Below are 22269 nucleotides of genomic sequence, written 5' to 3' on the forward strand. Positions count from 1 at the left end.
ACTGTGGGGGTCAACAGCAGTGCAAAATCAAGAGTGGACTGAGATGTCTTTAGGCTGTAGGATGAACATCAAAGGAATAATGCTCAAGGCGCTTGGGAGTGACCCAGAGGAAAGGAAGAGCCTACATATCAGCATGAGAAATTACTCATCAGCAGAGTAATCCCCCACAGGGCTCTCAGGATTAATCAATTTATACTTTATGTAAATCACAGATGAACCTGTCGCCTGTTTGCTGGCACCATGGTCTTTAGCAGTCTGTCTGCTACTGGATTATTTTAACATTCTAGCGAGTCTCGTGACCCCATAAAATCATGGCAGCGCTCTCAGTTTCAAACCACACCTGAGCTCAGGACCACTGCAGAAGCTTGAAGGAATGAACATTCCAGCCTGTAGTGGTCTTGTATCACAGACACTGGTCATTTGTTTTATCTCTGCTAACAGTGACCTATATGAAAGTACCAGGTTTCATACAACCAGCCTGTGCAGGTGCAGAGAAGTACCAGTATCTTTTAAAATACATCTCTAAACCAAAAAAATTATCACCATAGTTTCGGTACTTATTTACTGTATTTTGAATTAAAGCAATGTATCAGTTTGTATCAAGCCATTTGCTTTATTCCTACTTATAAGCTATATTTCCTAGTTATTTGAATTTCTCATTATTTGAACTATCCTGAAAATAGGAGATACTGGTCTTAGTGAATAGTATTGATAATGGAGTTCAACTCTGTAGCTAGACAGAGCATAACTGGCTCTACATACAAACTTGCCACTGACTCCCAGTTATCTTCAGAAGCTCCATTAATAAAGTGAGGCCACTAGCCACGGCTCAACACCTGACCACGAAAGGTTGGCCTTTGATCCCAGTAGAGGAACTTTATTCTTTCATTGAGGATTGCCAAGTGTTGACTTTTGTCCTGATGATGCGTCATACACCAGAGAAGTTTGCTGGTTTTGTTTGTTATTGGTACCTGCTCACATATGTAAAGGTAGCATGTGCCTATTCTCTGCAGGCCTTGAAACCTATTTTATCTGCCACAAGAAAGCAATATTCAGTCCTTATAAAGTAATTGTATTTTTTTTTATGTAAAATTCTTTTAATTGCATAAGACTTTTTTTAACATTACCATACATAATGGAAATTAGCCAGAAGTCTTTTTTCTGGGACTTAAGAAATAAAGGTCAAACATTTCCTTTATTTCTGCTCTTTGACACATACACTTTAAAACATGGCCAAAAAACTGTACATCTGGCACCTTTGTTCTTACTGTATTAATCTGCTCCCATCCAGTATGAAACCTGAGTTAATGAATCACTGGTGCTGGATAAGATCCTCAGGGAAGTTTTGAATTTACTATACTGTGTTTTATATTGATGGCATGGTGCTGCAGAACTAAAACAGACACCTGCCCTGGCTCAAAGGCATGTCTTTCACATGATTCAGCTAATAAAGTTATATGAATAGGAATTTATTACTGAATTTTAGGAACACTAAAGTCACTGTTTATATAGTCCAAGGCTGGTCTGGTCCTTAAGACACTACAGTATATTATGTTGCAGTGTTCTGCCAAATAAGCTGAGCTGGCTGTGATATGACCATATTAGCATACTGGTCCAGTAATACATAACACCCTGATCTACCTTTTTCTAAGCTAATACAGAAGCTAAAATTATTTTAATGGAAAGTTACGCTAGTCAAATTACTACAGTTTTTACTGGCTCATTTGCACTCAGCATTCAGTGATTGGTCTGATCAGGCACCAAGACCAGAGACACCCTTCCAAAAGTCTGTTATTTCTCACCTAGGCTAAGCAGTTTTCTCTGAACTACCCAGAAGAAAGGATTAAATAGCTTAGTTCATCCACCTCCTCGCTTGTGAGCAACCTCGCTTAGGCCTGAGAGAGAACAACAAGCTCAGGACTGCCGATGAGATTCTACATTTATTTCTCTGATGAAGAGCTTGTTTCTCTAGTCTTTTCCTTTCACACAGTTCTGCCTTTTCAGTCCTCTTGTACTGCTTGGGCTCAGCCAAGGTACGGTGAGATGGTGATCTCATTTCTGTTCTCCCCCGAGGCCTGGGCTCCAGGCGTTCTGTGCTTTGCCAGGCGCAGCGCGGCTGCTCGGGGCTGTGCCCTGGCTGAGCAGCAGGGCTGGCTGTGCCAAGGAAGGCTGTGCCCTCCTTCCCCTTCCCAGCTGAGCTGCTGCTGCTAACTGGGCAGAGGATAACCCTGCTGCCTGGCTTCAAACAGCAGGTGAGTCTGAAGGAAACAATCTGTAACCCTCATGGGGAGCGGGAAAGGTTTAATCACAGAACTCAGCCTTTACTCCCTATTCTCATGGACAATCCCTTTTCTGTCCAACAGAATACAGAGAGGTACTCAATGCAAGCAGGTTTCTAGATAATGATACCAATTCAAATATATTTTATTAGCATTTCCCCACATAATTTAGTCATCGGGTTTGTGAAGCCAAAGTTGAAAGATGCTACAATTTTAGAGGGAAAGCAAAACAGTCTGGAAGATATATAAACTGGCTAAATGTAAGTGAAAACAATATGCAAAACTCTCTAAAAACTGCTACTTTTACAGCTCCAAATCAGTGTACATTGAAATTACTGCTTCCTGTGTCAATCCTTCTTTGCTGAAGACTTTCAAGGTACTTAGCCATTCTTGCCACTCTTCAAGATCTCCCAAATCATTATTGTAGTTACTAACTTAGGAGAGATGATTAGCAAGCTCTTGTCACTAATCTATGTTTGTCTTAACAACTCAACACCATTTCTAGTCTTTATTACAGACTATAAATGGAAAATTAATGAGAGCTGTTCAAATTGCCTCACTGAAATTAACTAAAAAATGAAAATATTTACAATGCAAGAACCATAGACTGGTGCTGTACAAATATGGTTATGAAACAAGTCAGGCTATTCACCCAGCCTCCAGTAATAGACAACACTGAAAGCATCATCACATCAGCTTCAGAGAAAAAGGGCCCAGAGAGGATCTGACAAGGGCTGGAAGCTGAAGTTTAAGAAATAAACCTCTATTTAGAAAAAAATAAATACAGTTTTAAAATCTTGGTTACTTCTCTATTATATTTATTAAAAGAGAACAATTTACACTTTCTCATATTTACTGATTATTTTCCCAGGGTTTTTGGTGGGGTTTTTTTCTTTTTTTTTCCCCCTGTACACATGCATGATGCATGACTGCCATAGTGTCACACAATAACAACAGTAACAAAAATGCCCCAATAAACAATTGAAATTTATCACACTAATTAAAATACTTATTCTAAATTATTTTTTCAAAGTCTAACCTTCCCTCCTTCTCTCATTCCCTTTTGCTTTTTCATCAGGATAACAGGATATGTAAGAATATCGATGTGAGCCATGCCTTCACTACAGATAACAATTATGTTTCTTACTCCCTTCAAACTCATATCCTGTCTAGTAAAGGAAACTATAGCTATATACAGAAACTCCAAGTTTTAGTTTGCTAATACCCCTGATGACTTTGTCAATTAGTATCCATGCTAGTAGGATGATCTTATGTTACTAAACTTAAGCAGGAAGGGACTTTTCTTTGGAGGCAAGCAACCAGCAACCAAAGCAGTCAAGGCATCCAGTCCCAGTTAAAAACCACCGAAGTATCCCAACTCCTTTACAATGCTAGGATAACTGCTCCAGAAGAGTCTTTTTAATTTCTAAAACTTATGATGCTCAGTTCTATTTGTATTAGTATTCTCTCTTAAGACAAATAGTCTCTTTTCTTTTCCAGTCTTTCCTTCCAGCAGAAAGAACATTATATTAGGCTGAATAAGTAAAGATGTTTTTTTCCTTCTCTTGTGGAACAGTATGTAAGCATCCTTGTTCATTCCAGTCAACTTTTTCTGTTACACCTTGGAATCATCTTTCTTTCCTAAGAGACCAATGTGATTATCATCCCAAAAGAAATCTTCAACACTATCAGTGTTGCCTATATGAGTAATTTTTTAGACACATCCTCAGAGCACAACTTTTCCACAGCTGTGTTCATTGGTGATTCATAACTCTACTGTGATCAACTAAGAAGCCTAGAATTTTTCCTTCCCATTGTTTCCATTTGTATTGCTTCTAGATTGTAATATGAACTGCTGCTTCACAATTTGAACAATTAATGCCGCCTGTACAGAACATAATCCAGTTCTCTTGTGACATTCTTAACCTCCTACTTTTAGGAATCTCTAATCCACTTCTCAAGTGTCACTAGCTTGTCTATTTTCTGTTTCCGGGTCATTAAAAAAAAATTAATATTAGTCCTAAGAGTGGACTTAAGAGTTCTTGAGGACTTAACTGACTGCAGCCTTCCCTCCCCTTTCAGCACAACCCTCAGTCTCTTCTTTTCAGCCAGTGCCTTATTCCCTTCACAGTCTTTGCTCTAATCCCCATCTCACCTGCCTTCACCAATAATTTCCCAGGTGGCACCAAATGATGTACTGAAGGCCAGAAGGATTAGAATATTTCCCTTGTCTTCGAACAAGTCATTAGACAAATCTGGGAAACAAGGGTTGAATTTAGATAAAAATCCCAGTTATAAATAGGCCCTGCACTGAAGGGAATATCAGGAAAGGAAGCACTAATGTCAGGGAGAAAAAATGTAGACATCAGGATTCTGCTGGCCTTTGAACAAAATAGGTGCCATTTAGAATTTCTTGGAATGACTTTGAAAAGAAAGAGTACAGTAAGAATGTTGGCTCCTGAATAAATTTTTTTTTTCAGGATAAGTGAAGAGGATTTTGAGGTGTAGAAAAATAATCTGAGAGAGAAACTCCCCATGAACAGTCCTGGGTGATTGTGCTGCAGAATCTGATGACAAGTGAGAGTTGAGTCACTTGAGTTTCAGGCAGCAGCACTGGCCTTTCTTGATGCATGGATCACTAATAGTGATGAAGTAATTATCCATGTGTGTGACATGGTTATACTACTAAATTAAGCTAATTGAGGTGCCTCTTCTCTCCTTTGCTCCTCAGCTCCTGAGTCTTCCAAGTGTATCCAACAAAACTTCTGATAGAAGCACAGCCTCACAGACTGTGACATGCGCACATACAGTGTCTGCATGGTTTGCGTCCCGGATAACTCATTCATGCAACTTAGCCACATTTTTTTCCTTGCCACTGATTTATTCACATAAGTATTGGAGAAATTACCCTTGGTTTCCAGTGTGGACTTCTTGATCTCATATGTTTTAGATTAAAAGTCATTAAATTATCAGAGCAAATTCTTACACTTGTATATGCCATTGCTGAATGGATAAGTTGTCAAGTGTGACATCAATTGCTACATCACTGGCTTTAAAATTGAATTTTGAAAAAAACAAAACAAAACAAAACCCAAAAGCAATCAAAAATGTAAAAATGTTTGAATTGACACTTTTGTTGCTGTACATTTCAGTCAACATTTTAAATGCAAAATAAAATTTAAATTTAAATTCTCTTTGAAAGGTAACAGGTTATTTTAAAATTGGACTCAGTCCATGTCAAATCCACATAAAACTGACTCGGCCACATACTCAAGTTTAAAAAGAAATGTAGCTTGTTTTTAGCCACTAAGAGTGTTTTTTCTTTTCAAATAGCAGGTTCAAAGGATTAATATGAAAATAAAGCCTTTCCTATCAGCTTGTGCAGAGAGTAGAGCAGCCTAAGATATTACAATCTGCAAATCTGCAAATAATATGAATTCATGTATCCTGCATGCTACAAGTGGGAACTTCATTTAAGACCTGAGTAAATTGGCATGGCAGAGGCAGCAGGAAGGCAACTCAAGGAAGGAATCCTAAGGACCAGCCCAGTAACACAGAGTGGCCCCAACCTCTTTTACTGGCATCAAAAATGAAATAAGAGATGTCAAGATCCTTTGTTGTAGTCCTGTTGTGGCCTGCCTATAGATGAGGATATTTGAATTTCATTTCCCTGCCTCCACTAAGAGTGTCTTTGAAAGCCTGATGACATTGGCTTTGTGTAGGTGAGGTGGATTTCCTCTACAGTTCTTGTTGGCACAGTAGCACTTGAAATGCAAAACACAAACATTTTCTTAACAGCATTAAATGTCTTCACTATTCAAAGGCATGGAAACAGGCCAGAAACTGTTCAGATTACCAGTGAACCTTTCAAGCTAGCTTTACAAAAGTAGGTATTATAACATGTGAGAATGTACAGAGAAAAGTGATGACTCTGTTGACTGTAGGAACAAAGGCAGCAACAGTATAGATAGTATATAGTGCCTAATCCCTATAATCTGAAAGGTGAGAAAGGATCAAGAGGACTGTATTAACTGAACTATATCTGATTTTAAGGTTATGGCTGCTGCTGAGAGATAATCAAGCACACATTTTAGAACAGTGTGTAAAATGGAAAGGAATAATTTCATACCTGACTTTGGAATTACTTATTCCAGAAAAAAAAATGTATCAGATGCTGCCTAAAGAAAAAATAGTGCAGGACCAGGAACATAGGGTTCTCCTGCATTGTTCAAAAGACAACCACTATCACGTTAAATAAAATAACATTTAAAAAAATGAGCCTCAATGGGCTGAAGAGCCTGTCTTCAATTCAACATTTCCGATGTTCTTCATAATGTGCCTTTTTTTAAACATTACCCCCTCAATTAACTCATAATTGCTGTCCATGCCATATGAATTATGCAGCATTTGATGTAAATTCAGATTCCCTGGCACTGAACAAATCTAAAGGCATTTCAGAACTTGGTGTAATTACAAAAGTAATCCCTTTAGACTGAGAAAGAAAATGAATATCATCTTTTTCATCCTAGTTGGTTTGTATGGCACTCCTGTGCTAAATTCCCCTTGGGCTGCCATGAAAGTGCATGGATTTGGTCTGGCTGAGATGGAATTCATTTTCTCCACTGCAGCCCTCACAGAGCTGTACCCCACTGGTGGCTAGAAAGGTGTTTCTAACACACAGTGCTTCGGCCCCTGCTGAGCAGGGCTGGCACAGCATCAGGGCTGTCTCTCCAAGAGTTACCCCTTACCAATAGGCTGGGGGTGGGCAGGATCTGGGGAGGAGACAAAGCCAGGAGAGCTGACCCAAAATGACAAAATGCAATAAAAGCTAGGAGAAAGAAGGAGGTGAGGAGCATTTGTTTTTACATTTATTTTCCAGAGCAACCACTATATGTACTGAAACTCTGCTTCCTGAAAAGGGGCTGTACACTGCCTGCTGATGGGAAGTAGAGAATAAATCTTTGGTTTTCCTTTGCTTCTGCAGAGGAGGGGAGTGTCAGAGAGGCTTGGTGTATGCGTGGCATCCAGCAAAGGTCAACCCACCGCAGTGCAATAGCAAGGAAGGTCCTAAACTGGGGTAAATGAGCACAGGTCAGGAGAAATTAAGAGATCTAGCCCAGCTTACACAGTGATCCATGTGGCTGCAATTTCTCCTCAAATTTATCCTTGATCAGTTCTTCACTGAAACTCTAACTGAACTAGAGTCTGAGTGGAATATATTACTGGAAAAACAAAAAGCAAAACAAGTCTTGCAATGTACTATGCTCTGAATTATTCAACTGTTGAAAGATACAAAGATTTATCCAAAATAAGAGAACCAGGGACAGTAAATTGGTGCATTTAAATATGTGGCAACTTGTACGGCAGTGGACAAAGGAGTAAGACAAGAGGCAATGGGGAAAAATTGACACATAGGAAGTTCCACCAGAATATGAGCAAGAACTTTACTGTGCACTGGAACTGATTGTACAGAGAGGGTGTGAAGTCAAACTCTCTGGGAGAAATCCTGAGCAATCTGTTCTAAGATGACCTTGCCTGACCAGAAAGGTTGGGCCAAATGACCCATGGTACTCCTGACTTTCTTCTTCAATCTCTGTAATTTTATGACTATTTCTCTAACCTGTTATGTTTGTTTTTGGAATCAGGCTTATAAGAGACTAAATAAAATATTCTAGGAGAGAGTCTGGATTCTAAGTGATTTCTAATGCTCTTGGAAACGAACAGACTCTCAACAAATGTAAAAAATACAGTAAGGTTTATGTGCATCAAAATTTTTCAGTGTACCTAGCACAGAAAAAAAATATTTCTGAAGATGTTCTTAGGCTGGGAATATATCTGATTAGCAAAACTCCAAATGTTTACTATATTGGCCAGACATAAAAAAAAACTCAGCATACTGACAGCCTTGATATTAAGGGGATTGGTGAGAATTTTCACCAAATACAAGATGAGAGAAAGCAAACTAACTAAGACAAGGTGCTCAAGGTTGACTTCCATATGCATTTCTTAGCTAATGTGCTATTTTCATTTAGAGAGAAGCAAACCTGCCTCTCTAAATCTGCAGATAGGGGTGGGGTGTGTTGCCAGGGTTGAGGAGATCCTAGTGAAGCAGTGACAAGAAATGCTTGGAGGAGCTGAAAAAGCAGGAATAGAGAGAAAAGACAAAAAGCAAGGATGGGAGACAAGCTATCAAGAAGATACTATGACTGGTGGCATGGTGGATTGCACACCAAATCAACAGTTCTTAAAGCCTACAGATTTTCAGTCTGAATTTTCACCAGTTCAAGGGAAATTGAGCTAATACAAGATTTCTCATTTAAACAAATTTGACACTCAGCTTGACTAAACTCAACCTTGAGCTTTCATGATTAATTTTTCTTCATAAAATTGCAAGACAGCACTGAAAGAGTTTTGGCCAGAAAACCTCAAATACAGAGATGCCTTAAGAGTCAGGTGAATGAAAGCCTATTAAGAATCTCCCCAAATACGTTTTTCTCTTATAACACTACCATCAACATATATAAATACAATTCCATTTTATAACTCCTCTAACCTGAGCATAGCTCAGATTCAGTTATACAACGACATTCTTATCTTCTTAATCTATTTAATAAAGATATGCTGTAACCAGTGTAATTACAAGAAAGAATTTTTGAAATATACAAGCAGACCAATACAACTGTGATTTTCTGAAATTTTGTTATTGTGTTTGCTGCCCCTGATCACTCTAAGAAACTTCTGAAGCTGCAAAAGTAGGAGTGAGGATGGGCTATAAGCCATGAAGTCACATCCTGCTGTCAGGGATGTTTATGCCACCCTTATGATGGATTACCTGAGTTTATTACGATTGTTGCAAGGAATGTATGAAATAAAAAAGTGTGACTATTCCTCCTTTACAGAAGAAAGGTGAAAGCCAAGAAAGATGATGTGATTTTCCTGAGACAACTTAAAAAAAAAAAGTATGCAAAATCATGAATACTTAATTCAGCATGGCCAAACTTAGGCTTTCTCCCCTACAACAGGAGATAAGTAAAATTCTGCCTCCAATTTTTAACCTGTCAACCACATTCATTTATCTTAGAGTGTGGGGGGCAAACAATCCAGCTCCTTTCTCAGTATACTGTAAACACAGAACTTTTTTTCTGAAATAAAGAGCTGAAGAATCAAACTGAATATATACTAAGTTCCATACAACATTAAAATAATTGTTACCACAATTCCTCACTTCTAGTATTTTTGGCTTCTGGTGGTATTTCCTGACTGTCATAAAGGGAATCATTAATATTATCCCTGCTTTGCTGCCTCTTTGTCTCCCCCTCCCCCTCACTTTCTCTATATGGAGACAAGCGCTGTAGTCTCTACTGAAAACTGAAGTATAACCATCTAATTGTTAATCAGCCAGTAGAGAGTGGCTGATAAAGCAAAATGCCATGATGACTTTTACTTCTGAGTGTAAAAGATTAGGTAAAATTGATCTTTGATGTACTCATACCATAACTTTTCTTTCTGGATACTCAGAGTCCTAAACCCACATTCTTAAAATCAGATGTCCTTCCTTTTTAACAAGCATTATTACAAATCTCAAATCAATTGATGGCTTGCATTGACTTGAACAGGACAACAGTTAAACGATGTACCCAATGTCATACAGAAAGTCTGTATGATGATGAGGAAGATTTTATTAGCATTGTACATTAACATTTTTTCTCTCTGGCTATGACAGCTCTAAAATTTATTGTCATTTCCCTAGGTAGTGCCCTGTATTGCTGGCCTGAAATCATCCGAAGCAAAATTATTTGCTTTCAGAGTTAAGTATCCTAAAAAGATTACGGAGTCTGACTGTATTTTAAGACACTTGGAAATAAAGTTGCATTGCTACTGAAACAAAATTCAAGAGTAATTATGTTTCTGTCTAAATATTTGTCAGTAAAGCTTTTTATTCCGCCTCCCCTTCAAAGTCTGCTACATTCAAAATAGTTAGTCACACCACAGAGCACAGAAATTCCTTTCTGAACGTTAGCCATCCAATCCAGCTTTTTTTAGAAGCCACCAAGAAAACGGTGACCCCTTCCACACACATATAATACAGACAGTCACTCATGCATTAACAGCCATAAACCCCCAAAGGTCGTTTCCATGACAACCCCAGGGTCCTTAATGACCCTGACAGTTCAATGATTTTGTTTTGTTTGAGAGTGAAGGAATAATAAGTCTTCTCCCATCACCCCCTACCCCCTCTGCTGCACTGATATGCTGTTCATTATCCGATCCCAGGCTCAGCCCTGGAGACAGAGCGCAGCCAGCTCTGAAAGACAAGAGCCTCACTGCAGACAAAGAGCATCGAAGGAGCTGAGCGTGCTCAGCATACTGCAGCAGCACCAGCCTCATTAATTCCATCACTAGCCCAATGAGTTTAGGCAAGTGCCAGGGGTATTACAATAGTTTGTAGCAATATGTTGCATAAGTGAGCCCCAAATCACTGTACAGTTATTTAGAAAGTACATTTTGCATACCACTAGCAGGACTGTTTCTGTTAATGATGTGTGCCAGAAACACAATAAGACATTGCAGCTAGTCTGCAGCAAGACCTATAATTTTAATGACATGATGAATAAGGCAATTAATGTACTTCAATCTATTTCCCATATGTATCATATTTAACTTCAGAGAACTAAAGAGATATCCAAGAGAAAGAAGTGTAATAATGCATCACTAAATGGGTAGGCTACTCCTAATTCTTTGAATGCACGTTTCTTAGTACGGCTCTGCAGCTGAACCTTCTATTCTTTAATTAGAAATCAGCTACAGGCATATGCAGACTTCCATTCCCGATATTATATGGAGTCTTCATTAAATGCTATAGAAACTGGCTTGTTGATCCAATGTCGTTCTTTATGAAATTCCACTAAAAGCTGCTTCCATTGTTTACATGAAACTATATCCATTCATTTGATCCCAGCCCAGCATTGCCTCGTCATGACTATGGTCTTACTAGTGCCATATTAAACCAGCTCTTTGGTGACCTATTTTATGGATGGATGAATCTAAATTGCCTTCATTTTCCTTTACTTCATAGATTAACTGTGCACTGAACATAAATGGTATAAATTACAGCTTCCAAAAGGTTTCTCTCCAATGGCCATTGGCCTCACAGCTTTCAGAGTTGCTGGAAGTTGCAACTCTGTGGGGAGACCACAGTTGTGTCTTCCTCTTCCTACTCACAGAGACCTCGAGGCAGTATCCTGGGACTGAAGCACTCAGTACAGCTGAAAGGTCCCTGTCTTTACAGGTAGATATGCTACTGTTAGAATAGTTTTGTACCTGTAACATAAGAGGTGGCCCAACCTTTCTAATGAGAGTGAGAAGCCTTTAATGTGCTTTAGATCAAATTATAACAATTTTGCTGGATTCACCTTTACTGTATAACATTCAAGCCTTTGATTGAGAGAAATGCTTAACTTCATGTGGCTTTAGGAGAAACATGCTATGGCACAGTCCCCTTAGAACATAGGCCCTATAATGCAGCTATCCAGAACTGTCCCTAACTTTTTAGTTCAATTCCCTGGAATTTATTAAAAATATATATATTTTTGACAAATTATTATTCCCAGAGAAACTGTCTCCCTCAGTACTTGAACTCAATGAGCATATTGAATTTTTGTTGCTATTTGTACATTACATTCAGTCATTATTTGGGGAAAGTTAATCAGTATTCCCTGGGATAAAAAAAATCTATAATTTTGCTTTATTCTGAATAGTAGAATCTGATATGAATCAAACTACTTACAGAGGAACTCGGAGATAGGACTGGAGTACAAGCACTAGACCCTTCTGCTCTTTCCTAGCGCTCAATTTCCACTCCCTCAAATATAATGATATGCCTTTTAATCTTGCCTACACTCTGTTTATTCCTCTTCACTGCAACCTAAAGCATGGTCACTGGAAAGTCAGAGACAACACAGCAAGTCCAAGTTTCATGCAGGAAAGAAGAGAGATTTAAAGAAAATTTTAGCATCTTGCTTCTACAGTTAATTGCTCCCAGCAGCATGTCTTGATTGTACACTACAAAGGTATCCAAACTATCAGTTACAGCCACACTACAACCTGTGTGCTCCCCAAATATGACATTTCCTCCTGCATGCCATCCATGTTTCTCTCCGTGATGGCAGAGTTTCCCAGGTTCTGCAGAGCTTCCCCACAGAGTGCTATACACACCTTCCTAAGCAAGCCCTTTGCTCTGTTTCATTACCATGTTCTATGCATACCCCATGTTATGCAGAATAGTCTTGGTCTGATAGCAATTAAATATGCCCAGAGGCCTGGATTCTCTCTTCGAGTGCACATGCAGCTCTCATTAATGTTAATGTTGGCTGTGCACCTTATCACAAGGAGAAGCAGGGAGATCCATAAAAGTACCTAACCTGGGGAAAATCTGGCTGGGAAGTAAAATGATGTTGTGTGTAGGCACATAGGATGTAGTTCTCCATTTCAATGTAGTTTTCACAAACAGTGGAAAGTCTTCCAGCCCACAAGGCAAAGAAATTAAGCACCTAATGTGTCAGGATTCTTATGCAGCCTCCAAATATAATCACACTGTTTCTGCCCTGCTAACAGCGCAACACAGTCAGCTATGAGACACAGTGTGTAGTTCTGTAGAAATTGTGAAATTTTTTATTATTTTTGTGACAACCAGAGACACTTAGAAAGCCCAAATTGGATTAGGATCCTACTGAAGTCTCTCAGAAAATGTATAATGTAAGTGTCTCTTCCCTAGTAAGTTTAGACATAAAACAGGTAAGAGAGACAAAAGAAGTGGTTATCTCCATTTCACACGCTAGCAGAAAAGGCATAAAGATGAAGTTACTTTCCCAAGTTTACAGCCACAGGAAGCAGAAAGAGACAGCAAATTTCCTGAAATCTATCCCAACCCTTTCACTACATCAATGTCTTTCCCCAAATCTGAAAGCTTCATCTCCCATCTCATTCACTTCAACAGTTCATGAAACAAAAATGCATCCCACAGGATTTTTTGTGGGATTCCCTTTCTCTTACATTTCATCTTGTTAGAGGCATGTAGCACATAGTAAAAGACAACACTTCAAATTCCTTTTCCAGCAGGAAACAAAAGACTCTCAGAGGACCAGATTCTACTACCTTTAGGAGATTTGCTCCACCTAGAAAGTGAAAGACTGACCCCATATACAAGACATCCCCCCAGCTTTTATTTCTATTTATAACCCAAATTTGCCAGAGACAATTTTAAAAGTTGTTATTGTATACAGTTATGTAATACACTAGCATGGTGCAGAAAGAAGAGAAGAAAAAATGTAGTTTAATGTGAATGAACATACAGGATTTGGGAGCAGAACATCCTGATTCCCATCACACAGCATGTACACAGCAACCAGAGCATCAGGTCCAGCCAGCAAGAGTGACATGAAAGACAGGTCCCCCTTGATCAACCCGATCTCCTTCTGTGACAAAATAACTCAATTTGTGGACTAGGAAAAATCTGCTTATGTTTTCTACCTGAACCTAAGTAAGGTTTTTGATATCTTCACTCACAGCTCTTTCCTGGAGAACCTGGCTTGGACAGATGCTCTGTTCCCTAGATAAAACCTGCCTGTGTGGCTGGGCCCAGAGAGTGGGGGGAATGGAGTTACATCCAGCTCGTGACTGCTCACCATTGTTGTTCCCCAGGGCTCAGTGTTGGTGCCAGTGCTGCTTAATATCTGTACCTGTGACCTGGATGAGGGGATTGAGTTTGCAGACAACAGTGAGTTGGGTGGGAATGTTGATCTGACCATCTACAATGACCAGAAAGGAGGGTATTAGTCAATTCCATGTAGCAGTGATAGGAAGAACCCAGCCTCACATTGTGCTGGGGAGGATTAGATTGGATATTCTGAAAGGGTTGCCAAGAACTGGAACAGATTGCCCAGGGAAATGGTGTCACCCTCCCCAGAGGTACTTAAAAGATGTGTAGATGTTTCAGTTAGAGACACTGTTTAGTGGTGGACTTAGAAGAGTTAGGTTTTGGGCTGGACGTGAGGATCTGAAAGGTATTTCCCAACTCTAATGATTCTACGATTCTCTGAGGCACATCTGAATATTCATGAGGCAAGCCTTTCCCAAGAGAACATTAGTAATGAGGGGAAAAACTTTGGCAATTCAGTGTCTGCACACCATGAGTCATCCCTTCCAACACCACAGCTGTTAAGTACAATTTTGTTAATTTATTTGGAAAACTTAGAATTTCAAGTTTTCACATATATACTGACTTGTGAAATAAATTTGATATGAAGTAAAGATTTTAATGACTAGAACAAGTCACTTCAACTGAGCTTCTATAAAGTGTGTCCTAAATGTCTGAGGTGATATGTACTTAGGATTACAAAACATTTTAAGGCAGCCATATGGACAATGATTCAACGTAAGGATAAGTGTAAGGGAGTGTTAATTAAGCATAGATAGATAGTTATTTACATTAATGTAATATCTCTCTTGCATATATAAAGTAAATGTGTGTTGAAAGAGAAATTTCTTGAATTAGCATAATTTAAGAGTAATTTGAAACTCAGAAATATGCATTTTTTTTTCCCCAATGGCACTGCTCACAGCTATAATTTCCATGGCAATGAAAATAAAGGCATCTGAAATGAAAGTGTTAAGAATAAGATTTTTCCATTTCACTGTTAGGAGGAGGACAATAACTGCTAAAGTTCAGAAACAGCAGACCTGTAAAAACATTATTTTTATCACCTGCATTGCAAAAAGGTAATCTGTGGCAATTTGCCCAAGCCTCCTAAGGCTGAATCAGAAGATACTACTGTTATTCCTCCCAGTACTTGTTGTTTGTGCTAGTCTGGGCACAATTTGATGCCAAGAAACAGGTTTCTATTGCCAAGAGGACAGGTATTTAATGCTGGAAAAAAATACACTGAACCACAGTAACCTCTAGCTTTAATGCTATATTCCCTTATATTTGAATCATCATGAAACTTGGATATATATTGTACCTTTTTTTTACCAGCTAAAGTTGTTTTACATTATTTGTAGAATCATTAAGTTATAGATCATTTCTTCAGGTTCTGCAGCTAATTACAAGCAAGTATTCTTTTCCCCATACAAAAGAATTATTCACAATCAAATCCTAGAGCTCATGCAAAGTACAAAAAGAATGTACCAATGGAGGAATAATGTGGTGAGCAAAAGTAAAGCAGAAGGTGTTAGTGCTGCAAATTCCAGGAATCTGCTTTACCAAAGCCATCTTGGCATTCTGGAGGACAGATTTTTAGAGGTTCTAGGTGCTGTTTTCAAAGGATGTAAGCATATATATGTCTGCATTCTACAAAGCTCAATAGCTGGATTGCATGAAAAACCCCAGTTGAAGGCAAAGCATTCCCAAAGTGACACAGATAAGTCAATAATGTGTTAGAATTTCCAATTCTCATATGAATAAAACAAATTGTTTTGAGACCTTTACTTTCTTCTGAGTCTGATGCAGTAAGATGTTGACCTGCTCTCTTAAACCAGTTTATGGAAAGCATAAGACCTTACCTAAAAACATGGAAGTTCCTCAGATGTAAGGGATCATGCTATCACCAGCCTTGAGCGTACACTGCAGCAGCCATGAGGAGTAACCTGTTACAGACACAGCTGCACTGACACCCACTGACTAACCAGAACACAGGGACTCAGCTCTGGTTTTGCTTTGTCAAACCAGAGCCAGAAACACTAATAAGGATTTTGCAATTGGTTTCAGCAAGAATAGTTTCTCACTGGGTGAAAACTTTTTCTGATCAAGCTATCTGCAGCTACCTTACTGATTCATCCACAGAGAAGTCATTTAGATTTTCATCTTTCTATATCAGACAAGGAAAACCGTATGTTTTATGCATTTATTTTCTTTCCATTTTCTAGCTGATATTTATTTTGGGCTGCTTCTTTTGAGAGCAATAATGGTAACCTTACATGTCAATAAATATTAGTTAAGTAACAAAACACCAAGAGGTGAGTTCTAAAAAGCAAATGTTTTAAAAAGTAATTGTTTTCAATTTTTGAGCTTTATGTGACAGAAAATTTTGAGAACTTGCCACACAGAATTAATTTTAACAAACCTTTCCTTCATTTACAAGCAGTTGTAAGACAGCACTCATGGCAGCACAACACTGGAAATTAAGAGACAGATAGCAAGCTGAAGGAGTACTAACAATTTGACTAAATCTGACTTAGATGCAGAATCTTTTCTATTGAATTTTTTTTTTTTCTTCTCACCCTGGTGCTCCACAGCACAACTGAACCTTTTTGTCTCTTATTGTGTTTCCTGAACAGGCTTGCTAATATATCTTGTTTTTTAAAACAAGGCATTCAGGATTTCAGATAATATGATCAACCTTTTTAGATTTTTTAAATAAAATGCATAAAAAACATATCTTCTAGTGCAGAAGAGTCTATGCCTACATTTATTTCCATATCTATTCATCCATATGTTCCCATAGGAACATTAATTTCAGTAGAAAACATTTTGGTTAAAAGAGTCTCAGATTATTCACCTATTCTGCCATACCAGGACTAAATTTACTGTTTCCATTAGCCCATGAACACTGCAGTGCCCTGTTACCAATTGCCATCCTGAGCGTGTTTTGTAAGCAAGGCCACGCTACACTTGTGGACCAAATGGTGTATGCCAAATGATTATGCAGGCCTTGAGGCACTCTGAGTGTATAAACATTTACACTACAACAGATCTTTGGCCAAGTGGCCAAGTAATTGATTACAGGGCTATGAATGTCGCTGGATTTTATTTATAAAAATCCCATTACATTAGCCCTACTTCATGCAAAATTAGTACTGGCAGTTTTTAAAAGTAGGATACTCTTAGGTGAATTCAGAAGCAAGCAGTCCTTGAAGAAAATAGTTGAGAACAAATAGGAGCAGGTCTCACCCATGGCTACCACTTTTTCTGAATCCTGAATATCTGACAATTAGGCAAATGCATTATGAAGGTTCCCTGTTTTGCTATAAGTGAACATGAGGAAGTCTTTCCTATAGGGAATATTATACAAAAACCACAACAACACAGACCTATGTTAAAAAAAACAAAAACAACAACCAAACCAAAAGACAAAATAATAAAATGCATCAGAAATATTTTAAAATAAAATCAGTTGAATTCTAGCTTCAAATACAGACATTAAATAGAAAAAGTCTAATGCTGGCCAAGAGACAAATTATTACAGGAAATATTTTTTCAGTTTTACTTACTTTTTCCATCAAATATTAATTAATTATTTTGAAAGGTAAGGAAAAATTCTGTGGAAAATCAGAAGGAGATATAGGGATAGTCAGCTGTACAACATTAAAAGTCAGAGGCACCATTTTTATCTGTAGAGGTGGCATTCTTAGACACACATATGATAATAAGGAGCCATGCAGAAGCACATTGGCCTTTAGTTTTAAAATCTGCAAAACACAAAGTCTCCGACCCATAAAATCATATGGACAGTTAACTTTACACACTGTGTTAAGCCTCTTGACAGAGCATCCCATTCAAAAATGCACATAAGAGCACATTCAAGAGTGCTTCTCTGGAGCTGAATTTGCTGTACTGATTTCTTCTCAGTTTAAATATTTTTTTTCCTTTTCTTTTGCTGCTAAACTGGAAGAAAAGAATGAGTGAATGCACCCTAATTTGATTCCCTGCATCATACACAAAGAATAAACTCACCTCAAGTGACTGATAGACAAAAGCAAGCAACTGTTTTCTAGAATATTGATACTAAACATGCTACTGATACCAAAAGTTGCAATCCAAAATGCAACACATGAATTGAACTCTGTGATATAATTGGAAAATAATTAGAAAGATATGTGGTATGCAATATTTACATTAGAATTGCATCCAGAATTAAACACTGTTCAAGTACTCTGTGATTGTTGGGAGCAATGCCAAGCTGCTTCCTGGCAAGTCAACAGACCCAAGGAATACAAAGGTGGTTTGGGGTTTGCTTTGCTTCCTTTGAAGTCCTGCCCTGCACAAAGGTTAGTCAGACTACACTGAAGGTCTCAGAACAGCTAATATGGTTTTCTTTGTGCAGGATCTGTAATTGAAAAGCATTTTGAGCAGCAGGAGGGTAACCATGCAGTTCTGAGAGAAAAGTAGTGCATTTCCTCTGTCACAAACAAGAAACAAATCACTTTTAGTAGTAAGAAGCCAGCATCATCATCTCTAGAACACATGTGGAACAGAGCTGCCACTGTCAGACATGAAAAAGACTTATTGATCTGCTAGTCCAGCTACCTGCAAATTTAAGACTGCACTCTACAGGATGTCTGCTATTTATTTTTTATACTGGTTTCAGAAGACCACATATTGGTGATCCCACCACTTTCTTGTTAGATTTTATCCCAATTTTCACATAACTCTCTGTCAAGAGGAGACGAAGAGGGTGAGGTTGTTTGTTATCCACACTTGTTCTCAGTTCCTTAGACTACATCTGGATGTCACTCTAAGTAATTTTTTTGTGCTTACCTACCTAGATAAAGTTTCCTTTTCATCTTTCTTTACCCAGATTTGATATTACATCAGAAACCAGCAGTCCTCTGAGTGCTCATTCTAGTCAAATGACCACCACTAGACGTTTTCTGGAGCCCTTTTCAGCATGTTGATTTCTTTCTTTCCAAGCTCTGTGGGCAGCATAAGTTTAGCAATGAGCTGTCCAGGATGACAGGCACAGCAAATAAGAGTAATCCAGGAGTGTAAGGACCTTATTCATAAACTAGTAGAAGCACGTAAATGTACAGTGTCACAGCTTAAAATGAAAACAGGGACAAACATGTTGGTTTCTTGGAACCTTTGAAATTGTTTCATGTCAAAAGTGCCCAAGGCTAACCAGATTGATAAAGGACCAATGTGTCGGGTCTTATTTAGTGGAAGAACCCAATTAATTATTATACAGAATTAGATGCCATTTAGCATTGCTTATATTACTGATGACTCGCTAATTTGGCTGACTCTGATGTAATTACAATTAATTTACGTCCTTAATCCTAATGCTCTAACCTGGCTTTGATTTAATCAGGCGATGTGGAGGTATCACAATCAAAGCAGCACTGAGGAGCTCACTGCTAAAAAGAGATAATTATACCTTACAAAACATATCCTTCCTACCACTTGCACATCTTGAAATACTGAATTAGAACAGTGAAATTCTCAGTCAGAAAATCTCTAATGGCAGAGTTCAGAGAAAATCTGAGACCACTGCCCAAACTTCTTCTTTTCCTTCTCTCAGAACATGTAAGTAGAGTTTTATTTGGCTGCAACCTACAGATCTTCAGATAAACTCAAAGAAAAGCAAATCTTCATGCTATGCCATCAAGACACAAGAGGAGACAGTAAAGCCTGTAACATCTAGAAGAACACATCAGTGCAAATGAAAATAACAGCAACCCAGAGCTCAGCTTCAGCTTGCCTTGCTGAGAAGTCAAAGCAAGTGAAACTAACAATCCCTTTCTCCTGGGGATGCTGGTCTTCTGCACCCATTATGCATCCCTAAATGTCAGCTCCCCTTGACCCTATCACTGCTTAGAGATAGCTGTGGCCTCTATCTTATCTCAGAAAACATAGGATTACTTTATAAGGAGTCCTAAAAGTGGGGATAGACAAAGAGGTCTCTCTGAGACATTTCTGCAGCTGTTACAGGGGGCCCTTGCCATTGGTTTGTCTTCTGGTGCCAGGGAAAAAAGCAGTTTTGAGGAATCCATCTTCAGATGCTTTCTAAGAAACTACATGTAAGGCAAGCCTGGACCCACAGAATTTTGCTGTGGATTTTCTTACCTTGCTTCCTGATTTCCCCTTAGGTTGTACATCTGTCCCCAGACCCTAACAATAAATGTGGCCTCTGCCTTATTTTTTCCTTTTAAACTTCTATTTTGAACAGGTCTGAGAAATTTAATTTCCTGATTGTTATATGTCTACAAAGATAAACTATTAATCCATAAGTCATTAAGTTAATTTTATTAATTCTTGAGGAAATATTTTAGCTACTCATTTATTCTTTAGCACATAACTTAAATGTGCTCCACTGTGAAAAGCTTCTTTGCTGTTGCAGAATTGAAAGGCACAGAAAGTCTCTCTCTATTCTCTGTCTTGGAGGCCAGCCTGACAAAAAAAGACTTCAGCTGAAAAAAGACTGCCACAGTAGAATGCACACAGAGGTAATGCAAATCTGGTTATTCTTTTGCAAACAGCACATCTTTCAGCCTGGAATAGCACATGTTAGTGAGGTTATCATAACATTGGAAGTTAGGACAGTTAACAGGCTGGAATGCAAGAAACTGTTCAGTGTGGGGAATATAATTTCAGTTATCCTGGTTATGTTGCTTTGCAGCCATTAAACGGCTTCTTATTCTTGTAACCTTGCTGCTCTGTAGTACTGTACTACAGTTCAAAAACACTGAGCTTACCATTACTGATGGCAGCCAAAGGAACTGCTGTACCTTACTGTCTTGTGTTTTGTTAACTAAAAGCAGGACATTTTTATGAGAAAGAACATTAACTATGATACATTCTAACTACATGCAGGGTGAAAGATTAGCTTTACAGGACCCACAACTTCCCAGCTCTCCTTTTAACAGTTCATAGCAAACAACCTGTGCCTAGATGTAATGGGAAGAGAAGTAGGATTCACCCCTCATTTTCTCTCCCCTTGTCTTGTTCGTATCATTGTATTCAGGCTCTTGCACGCTCAAGTCATCCCAGCTCAGTATAGCAGTTAATCTTATCAAATATATGCTTAAATCCCACTGAAGTCCCTGAGAGTTAAGCATAGGTTTGTTTGCTTTGTTGCAAAGCAGACTGTTGTCAGAGACTGCCTGTGTGCTCTTCATGGACAGATTGGCTTCAAATTGTTGCAAGCACTTTCATTAGTCAGTCTCTAAGACAAGCCCGCTTTTATCAAGTTGTCAGATTTTGCACAGAGGGAAAAGAAGAGAGGGTAGTTTTGAGAGGGAAGGAGAGCTGTTCCTTCCCTGTGCATGCAAACATCTCCCCAACAGCTGACAGAACTGCAGATGTGTTGTTTTGAGATGCCTGCTCTCTCTGCAGCAGGCATGCTCCAGAGGAGATAATGGCTGCCATCCCACCGAGAGTGCTGTTATATGATCCTCTTTCAGTTATTTGAAATATGGACTTCACTCAGAGGATTCTAGGAATAGCTGCTCCAGCTGTTCTGGAGAGATAGAAAGCTGTCACAGGAGACGTTGTTAGACTCTGCTAAAATCAGCGGCTGCACTAAAGATCTCACATAAACTCCTTAATGGTTTGTACCATTCAGTCAGGAGTCAAGGAGAAGTGAAATGTGGTCTGTGACTATAAGGCAGTTTGTATTCCATGCATCACGGCTATGTTTGGATTTGGCAGACAGAATAGGAAAGATGCTAAACGGATCCTTTTATCAAGTGTCTGAGCAGTTACTTGATCTAAGAGGTTTGTATACCTGCAACCAGCAATGTAAATGTCTGAGACAAATTACAAGGCAGCAGTAGTGTTACAGTGAAGGATGAAAGTGCACACAGAAAGGCAAACAAGCAAAGCATTACAACAGCCACTTAATGGCAAACACATTTATTAACATCAAGCGTGATGTTTGTAGGTTTTCCCTGCCACAACCAGCTGCAGATGCCAGCTACTTAAAAAGATGAAACAGTGCAGTGAATAAAATTGAGGGATTTTTCTTTTTTTTTTTTTTTCACTGTAGCCTGCCTGCATTCTTGGCAGAGGAAGCAGGCTCCTAGCTCTGCCTTCGAAGGAACAAAAGGCATGCTGGCACTCAGCGAGCAACTTGATTTCACAAGGCCTCCTGGGAAGGCTGTACGGGAGCATGGATCTGTGTCTGGCAGCTGCATCCTTGAATAAAAAGAAGAGGAGGAAAAGGGCAGGAAGGAAAGAGCACACAAGGTCTCCATACCACACATGAGAAGCTTTTAC

General features: G+C 38.8%; 2 long non-coding RNA genes across 5 annotated transcripts in view; one reads left to right on the plus strand and one right to left on the minus strand.

The window, feature by feature from the left end:
• The window catches only part of LOC116808542 (uncharacterized), a 420301-nt gene that overhangs the window by 220086 nt on the left and 177946 nt on the right, over window positions 1-22269 (minus strand). The window lies entirely within an intron of this gene.
• On the plus strand, window positions 716-22177 carry LOC115495767 (uncharacterized). Its single transcript, XR_012056689.1, has 3 exons — window positions 716-2252; window positions 2589-2655; window positions 22040-22177. It is a non-coding gene; the product is annotated as an uncharacterized lncRNA (long non-coding RNA).

This window comes from Taeniopygia guttata, chromosome 6 (genome assembly GCF_048771995.1).
Source record: "Taeniopygia guttata chromosome 6, bTaeGut7.mat, whole genome shotgun sequence".
NCBI lineage: Eukaryota > Metazoa > Chordata > Aves > Passeriformes > Estrildidae > Taeniopygia > Taeniopygia guttata.